We start from the raw sequence: 8,206 nt of genomic DNA, 5'->3' as shown, positions 1-8,206 counted from the left end.
TGCGGGCTCCCCCTCCCTCTGCCCACACAGCCCGGCCTCACCTCTGCTGGTGCCAGGCGATGCCCCACGGCTCTTTCCTTCCGCCCATTCAGTCTTGACTCAAACTCTGGCTTCTCGGTGAGACACCCCCACTCATCCACACGCCCTGGTGTTCCACATCTTTTTAAACAGGTCTATTTTCTCCCATCACATGTTTACCCTCTAACATGCCATCAAACTGGGCTACACGCAGTAAATAAAGAGCTGATTGACTGAACTGTATTTTTAGTCACTTAATAGAGCACAAAGGCAGTTCCTCCACCATAAATATCATTCCATCATCATTTTCACAGCACTGAGGTGTCACCTGTACATCAAAGGTACAGATGCTGTACATCTTTATTCTACCAACTAATTGTGAAAATTATGACGTTTAAGGCACTGTGGAGTAATACAACATCTGAGATCATGGCAAACCAAGGTGTGAACTGTGAACTGTGGATGGCATTTTCACAGGCATGCCATAAAGAGTATAATTGGATCCATTAAGTATGAAGTACATGAAGTTTAAAGGTTGCTGAATAAATGATGTTATTGAACAAAGTGAAATTGAATACAAATTGACTAAAATTAGTGTTCATTTCCTTTCTGAAAAGTCCATTCATGGACCCTGAGGAAAAAGATTAATTTGATGTGAACCCTGAGAAGAAATTTCTCTGCTAAGATGAACTCACAAGGCCAGTCAACAGAGAGCCCACATTTTATGAATAATACTAGTGGCCTGGTGCACAAATTCATGCACATTCAAAGGAAATTAATTAGAATAAATATTTTAATATTGTTACTTGCCCTTTATCTATAACAGAAGTGTCAACCAAATTCACAATCAATAATGACAAATCAAAACATACACATGTCATTGGCACTAGAGAGAGCTTTAAATGTATAATGCATGCATGAATCAATTTAGCCTTTTATTCTATACTAAAGGCTGGATGCACAGAATTCATGCATGGGGTGGTGGGGGTCCCTCAGCCTGGCCTGAACCCTCTTGAAATCCAGGACCCCTGGGGGGGATGTTCAATCAAGCCTATACCAGCAGTTGGACAATTCAGGATGCCTCACTTCTAACCGCCTGCCAGGACAAGGAACCCCCCTGGGGAGGAACCACAGGAAGGCTCCCAAGTGTGTCTGGCCAGTCTCACCCAGTCCCAATCAGCCAGACCCCAACAGCAAGCTAACCTACCAGTCAGAGTGTCTTCCCTCTCAAGGTCGGTGTGGGTCATAGCGACTGGTTGAATGATCAGACACTTAGCATATCAGGCTTTTATTTTCTATATATATAAAAACCACCCATCTGCTCACTCCTAACCACACACCTGCTCACTCCTAACCACTCGCCTGCTCACTCCTTACCGCTTGGCTCGCAGCTCCTTAGCACTGCCACAGAGTCAGGAGAGGCTCCTGCCACTGCTGCTGCACTTGTCAACCGTGAGCCTGACTTCTGGCTGAGCAGCGCTCCTGCTGTGAGAGCACACTGACCACCAGGAGGCAGCTCCTGATGGTCATCTGCCCCCCTGGTGGTCAGTGCACATGATAGCAACTGGTCATTCTGTCATAACATTCGCTTAGGCTTTTATATATCTTATATAATAATCCTATATAATAATAGAGGAATGTGCAAATTATCCAGGATGCCCTCACAGGTAACGACTGGCAGGAGCGGGTAGGTGTGGCTTCATGCTGCTCAAGACCAGGGGACGTGAGGCTGTGTCAAATAAAGTAAAATGCATTCACATGCCCTAAAGCACAGACATCCCAGCAGATAACTCAGTGCAGGTTATTGTGTCATCACAATGATGACACAATAAATCACAATGATGACACAATACTGATTACACAATAAACTTCATTTAAAGTTGCCCAGGAAGGCTGCTGAGGCTTTCATCTGTCCCTGTCTACACGGAAGATGACAGGATTCTGTTTTCTCAGCACCCAGGTAGGGGGCCTCCCTGGGCAGCTCTCCCCTCCACGCCCTGCACAGGACCGGTGCTCCGCTCCCGACCAGGAGCCCCGAAGGGAGGGAGCAAGGTGCTTCCCCGGGACCCTGTTCTCCCTGGGAGTCAGTGTTCATTTGGTCAATCCTCACCTGAGAACATTTTTCTATTGATTTTTTTTATTTTTTATTAGAGAGAGTGGAAGTGGGGGAGAAAGACAGAAAATAATATGAGAGACATCAATTGGTTGCCTCTTGCTGAATCCCCAACCAGGGCCCAGGATTTAGCCTGCAACCCAGGTTCATGCCCTTGATCGGAATCCAACCCGGTACCCTTCAGTCCGCCTGCAGAAGCACTATCCACTGAACCAAACCAGCATTTTTTTTTTCTTTTTAAGTCCTCCTCTAAGGATTTTATTTTCATTGATTCTAGAGAGAGAGGAAGGGAGAGGGTAAGAGAGAGAAACATTGATCAGCTGCCCAAGCAATCTGGCAGGGATAGAACCCACAACCTGTGAATGTGCCCTCACCTGGAATTGAACCCATGACCCTTAGGCACATGGAAGGATACTCTAATTACTGATCCACACTGACCAGGGCCTGGAGGTACAATCAAAAAAATTTTCAGATCTTTCCTGGCCAGGTGGCTCAATTGGTTGGAGTCTCAACTTGTAACCAAAGGATTTCCTACTGGATTCTAGGTTTGGGCACACACTTAGGTTTAGGTTAGGTCCCTCTGGATCAGCAGGTGCAGAGGCAGCCTGCTGGTATTTCTCTGTTACATGGATGTTTCTCTCTCTAAAAACCAATTTTAAAAATATCCTCAGATCTAAAATTTTATTTGGTTCTTTTTTAAATTTTATTTTTTCATTTACAGTTCACATTCAATATCCTATCCTATATAATAAAACCCTAATATGCAAATCAACCGAACAGTGGAATGACTGGTCACTATGAACTGACAACCAGGGAGCAGATGCTCAACATAGGAGCTGCCCCCTGGTGGTCAGTGCACTCCCACAGGGGGAGCACCACTCAACCAGAAGCCGGGCTCACAACTGGCGAGTGCAGCGGCGGTGATGGGAGTCTCTGCAGCAGCACTAAGGAGCAGCGAGCTGAGCATTAGGGCGCAGCAAGCAGGTGGGCAGTAAGAAACGAGGGGTTCCAGACTGAGAGGGGATACAGGCCAGGCTGAGGAACCCTCCCTACCCCCAGTGCATGGATTTTGTGCACCGGGCCTCTAATATAGATAATAAAAGCCTGATATGCTAAGTGTCTGACCATTCAGCCAGTCACTATGATGCACACTGACTACCAGGAGGCAGATGCTCTGACCGGTAGGTTAGCTTGCTGCTGGGATTCAGCTGATCAGGACTGGGTGAGATGGGCTGGACACACTCGGGAGCCTTTCTGTGGCCCTCCCTGAGCCCAATTGTGCACCAGTAGGGCCCCTTGGCCTGGTCCACACCCTCTGCAATCTGGGACCCTTCAGGGGATGTCAAAGAGCCAGTTTCCCAGATCCCTGCAGGTGGGACCAAGGAACCCCATTGGTGCACAACTTCATGCACTAGGCCTCTGGTATATATAGAATAAACTTGCTTAAGTAGACCTGCTTCCTGATTTAGCTAAACGTTTTCCAGTCCAGTGAAGCACCCCAACTTCTCTTTCAGGTAATTTTCAGCAACACCGCAGTAAATATAAACACAAAGCAGATTATTATTGTAGATCAATAGCAGGGAGAATATAGGGTAAAATATTTAACTACAGTGGTATTTGACTATATTCTGTGCAGTGAGAAAACCTGAAATCATTTTCAAGGTCCACCATTTCTTACTTCTTTTCAGTCAGGTCAAGTTTCTAAGCTTTCTAAATCTCCGTTTTCCAGCTAATGAAAAGAAAATAGAATTCTACTGAGTCTTCTATCTACCTACTCCAGGACTTGTGTGAGGATCAAATGAGATGAGACACAGGAAAATGCTTTACAGACATTTGGTTAAAGTATAAAATGTTTGCAAGGACACACAAATCCAGGAAGAACAGAAAGTCTCAAGCAAGATGAACCCTTAAATATATACACCAAGGCAAAGCTTAAAGACAAAGAAATAATTTTAAAAGTCACAAGAGAAAGACATTTCATTACCTACAAGGGAGCTCCAATTAGACTACAAGTTGACTTCATAACAGAAATCTCTTCAGCCAGAAGAGGTTTGCATGAAATGTTCAAAGTGATGAAAAGCAAGGATCTACAACCAAGACTAAAATGGAAAGAGATAGCCCTGGCCAGGTAGCTGAGTTGGTTAGAGCATCATTCTGATACACCAAGGTTGTGGGTTCAATCCCAGGCAGGGAACATACAATAATCAACTAATTGATGCATAAATAAATAAATGAAACAAAAAAAGCAATGCTTATCTCTCTTTCTGCCTTCCCCTCTCTATAATCAAACAATAAATAAATAAAATTTAAACTATAAAATTTATGGATAAATTAAGATCTTCCCAGACAAGAAAAAGCTTTTAAAGAAGTTCATTATCACCAAATCAGTATAACAAGAATTGTTAAAGGATCTTCTTTTAAAAGGAAGGGGGGCTCTGACCAGTTTGGCTCAGTGACTAGAGCATTGGGCCACGGACTGAAAGGTCCTGGGTTTGATTCTGGTCAAAGGCATGTACCTTGGTTGTAGGCTCAATCCCCAGTGGGGGCATGCAGAAGGCAGCTGATTGATGTTTCTCTCTCATCGATGTATCGAACTCTCTATCCCTCTCCTTTCCTCTCTAAAAGATTTTAAAATCTATTAAAAAGAAAGGGGGGGGGGGGAAGATGAACATAGTTATAAAAAATAAAATAGCAATAAATCATACCTATCAGTGATTGCTTTAAGTATAAGTGGTTTAAATGCTCCAATCAAAAGGTATATGAGCCTAGACCAGTTTGGCTCAATGGATAGAGCGTTGGCTTGGGGACTGAAGGGACCTGGGTTCGATTCCGGTCAAGGGCATGTACCTTGTTTGCGGGCATATCCCCAGTAGGGGGTGTGCAAGAGGCAGCTGATCGATGACTCTCTCTCATCGATGTTTCTAGCTCTCTAACTCTCTCCCTTCCTCTCTGTACAAAATCAATAAAATATATATATTTTTTTAAAAAGGTATATGGAAGCTGAATGGATAATAAAACAAGATCCATATACATGCTATCTACAAGAGATGCACTTCAAAACAAAAAATACACACAAACTAGAAGTAAAGGGATGAAAAATGATATTTCATGCAATGGAGAGGGGGGGGAGTGGACAGTGTCTAGTGTCTGTGGGGACAGCCCTCGATCAGGGAGTGGACAGTGCCTGTAGGCACAGCCCCCGGTCAGGGAGTGGACAGTGTCTGCGGGCACAGCCCCCGGTCAGGGAGTGGACAGTGTCTGCGGGCACAGCCCCCGGTCAGGGAGCGGACAGTGTCTGTGGGCACAGTCCCCGGTCAGGGAGTGGACAGTGTCTGTGGGCACAGCCCCCGGTCAGGGAGTGGACAGTGTCTGTGGGCACAGCCCCCGGTCAGGGAGTGGACAGTGTCTGTGGGCACAGCCCCCATTCAGGGAGTGGACAGTGTCTGTGGGCACAGTCCCCGGTCAGGGAGTGGACAGTGCCTGTGGGCACAGCCCCCGGTCAGGGAGTGGACAGAGTGGACAGTGTCTGTGGGCACAGCCCTAGGTCAAGGAGTGGACAGTGTCTGTGGGCACAGCCCCCGGTCAGGGAGTGGACAGTGTCTGTGGGCACAGCCCCCGGTCAGGGAGTGGACAGTGTCTGTGGGCACAGCCCCCGGTCAGGGAGTGGACAGTGTCTAGTGTCTGTGGGCACAGCCCTAGGTCAAGGAGTGGACAGTGTCTGTGGGCACAGCCCCCGGTCAGGGAGTGGACAGTATCTGTGGGCACAGCCCTCGGTCAGGGAGTGGACAGTATCTGTGGGCACAGCCCCCGGTCAGGGAGTGGACAGGGTCTGCGGGCACAGCCCCCGGTCAGGGAGTGGACAGGGTCTGCGGGCACAGCCCCTGGTCAGGGAGTGGACAGTATCCGTGGGCACAGCCCCCGGTCAGGGAGTGGACAGGGTCTGCGAGCACAGCCCCCGGTCAGGGAGTGGAGAGTGTCTTTGGGCACAGCCCCCAGTCAGGGAGTGGACAGTGTCTGTGGGCACAGCCCCCGGTCAGGAAGCGGAGAGTGTCTGCGGGCACAGCCCCCGGTCAGGGAGTGGACAGTGTCTGTGGGCACAGCCCCCAGTCAGGGAGTGGACAGTGTCTGTGGGCACAGTCCCCGGTCAGTGAGTGGACAGTGTCTGTGGGCACAGCCCCCAGTCAGGGAGTGGACAGTGTCTGTGGGCACAGCCCCCGGTCAGGGAGTGGACAGTGTCTAGTGTCTGTGGGCACAGCCCCCGGTCAGGGAGTGGACAGTGTCTGTGGGCACGGCCCCTGGTCAGGGAGTGGACAGTGTCTGTGGACACAGCCCCCGGTCAGGGAGCGGACAGTGTCTAGTGTCTGTGGGCACAGCCCCCGGTCAGGGAGCGGACAGTGTCTGCGGGCACAGTCCCCGGTCAGGGAGTGGACAGTGTCTGCGGGCACAGCCCCCGGTCAGGGAGCGGACAGTGTCTGCGGGCACAGCCCCCGGTCAGGGAGCGGACAGTGTCTGTGGGCACAGCCCCCGGTCAGGGAGTGGACAGTGTCTGCGGGCACAGCCCCCGGTCAGGGAGCGGACAGTGTCTGCGGGCACAGCCCCCGGTCAGGGAGCGGACAGTGTCTGCGGGCACAGCCCCCGGTCAGGGAGCGGACAGTGTCTGTGGGCACAGCCCCCGGTCAGGGAGTGGACAGTGTCTGTGGGCACAGTCCCCGGTCAGGGAGTGGACAGTGTCTGTGGGCACAGCCCCCGGTCAGGGAGTGGACAGTGTCTGTGGGCACAGCCCCCGGTCAGGGAGTGGACAGTGTCTGTGGGCACAGCCCCCGGTCAGGGAGTGGACAGTGTCTGTGGGCACAGCCCCCGGTCAGGGAGTGGACAGTGTCTGTGGGCATAGCCCCCAGTCAGGGAGTGGACAGAGTGGACAGTGTCTGCGGGCACAGCCCCCAGTCAGGGAGCGCACAGGGTTTGTGGGCACAGCCCCCGGTCAGGGAGTGGACAGTGTCTGTGGGCACAGCCCCCAGTCAGGGAGTGGACAGTGTCTGTGGGCACAGTCCCCGGTCAGGGAGTGGACAGTGTCTGTGGGCACAGCCCCCAGTCAGGGAGTGGACAGTGTCTGTGGGCACAGCCCCCGGTCAGGGAGTGGACAGTGTCTGTGGGCATAGCCCCCGGTCAGGGAGTGGACAGAGTGGACAGTGTCTGCGGGCACAGCCCCCAGTCAGGGAGCGCACAGGGTTTGTGGGCACAGCCCCCGGTCAGGGAGCGGACATTGTCTGCGGGCACAGCCCCCGGTCAGGGAGCGGACAGTGTCTGTGGGCACAGCCCCCGGTCAGGGAGTGGACAGGGTCTGTGGGCACAGCCCCCGGTCAGGGAGTGGACAGTGTCTAGTGCCTGTGGGCATAGCCCCCGGTCAGGGAGTGGACAGGGTCTGTGGGCACAGCCCCCGGTCAGGGAGTGGACAGGGTCTGTGGGCACAGCCCCCGGTCAGGGAGTGGACAGTGCCTGTGGGCACAGCCCCCTGCATCCGGGAGCAGCAGGAGCTGTGGCTCCAGCTGGCCGCTTGCATGGGCAGCCCCCTCCGACGCGCTGATGGCATTGCTCTCCTCCTTTGCATGATTTATTTCTGGCTCGCTTCCAGCCTGTTCCTTTCCCATTGCTGGCTTCTTTGCTGCCATCCAGCTCTGCTAAGAATTACTAATTGGCGCGTCAGAAGCTCAGGAAGAGGCCAGGAAGCTCGGGCAAGACATGGTTGTGGCTTCAGCTGGAGCACCATGGCCTTTAAACCTGGAAGAATCTGTTTCTAGTGCCCTCTTGGGGCCATTTCTGAGAACTGCAATGGAAGCAGCTAAATAGTGATCCCGCTGGTCTGTATGCGGAGAAACCCTTTTCTTTACTTCTGGCTTTAGAAGACCAGTCTATCTTTTCTGAATGAAACATGGCTTTAAAATTGTCAAGAGCGTACGTAGCAGTCACAAGGCCCGAGCCATGGCCAGGAAACTAAATTCTCCCAGGAAACAAGCTCTTGATGGGTAAGATTCAGCAAACTAGCTCCATGTTTTAGCCAATATCCAGATAAAATCA

This window comes from Pipistrellus hanaki (assembly GCF_964339955.1).
Source record: "Pipistrellus hanaki genome assembly, chromosome: 8".
NCBI classification, from domain to species: domain Eukaryota; kingdom Metazoa; phylum Chordata; class Mammalia; order Chiroptera; family Vespertilionidae; genus Pipistrellus; species Pipistrellus hanaki.
This window is presented reverse-complemented; position numbering follows the sequence as displayed.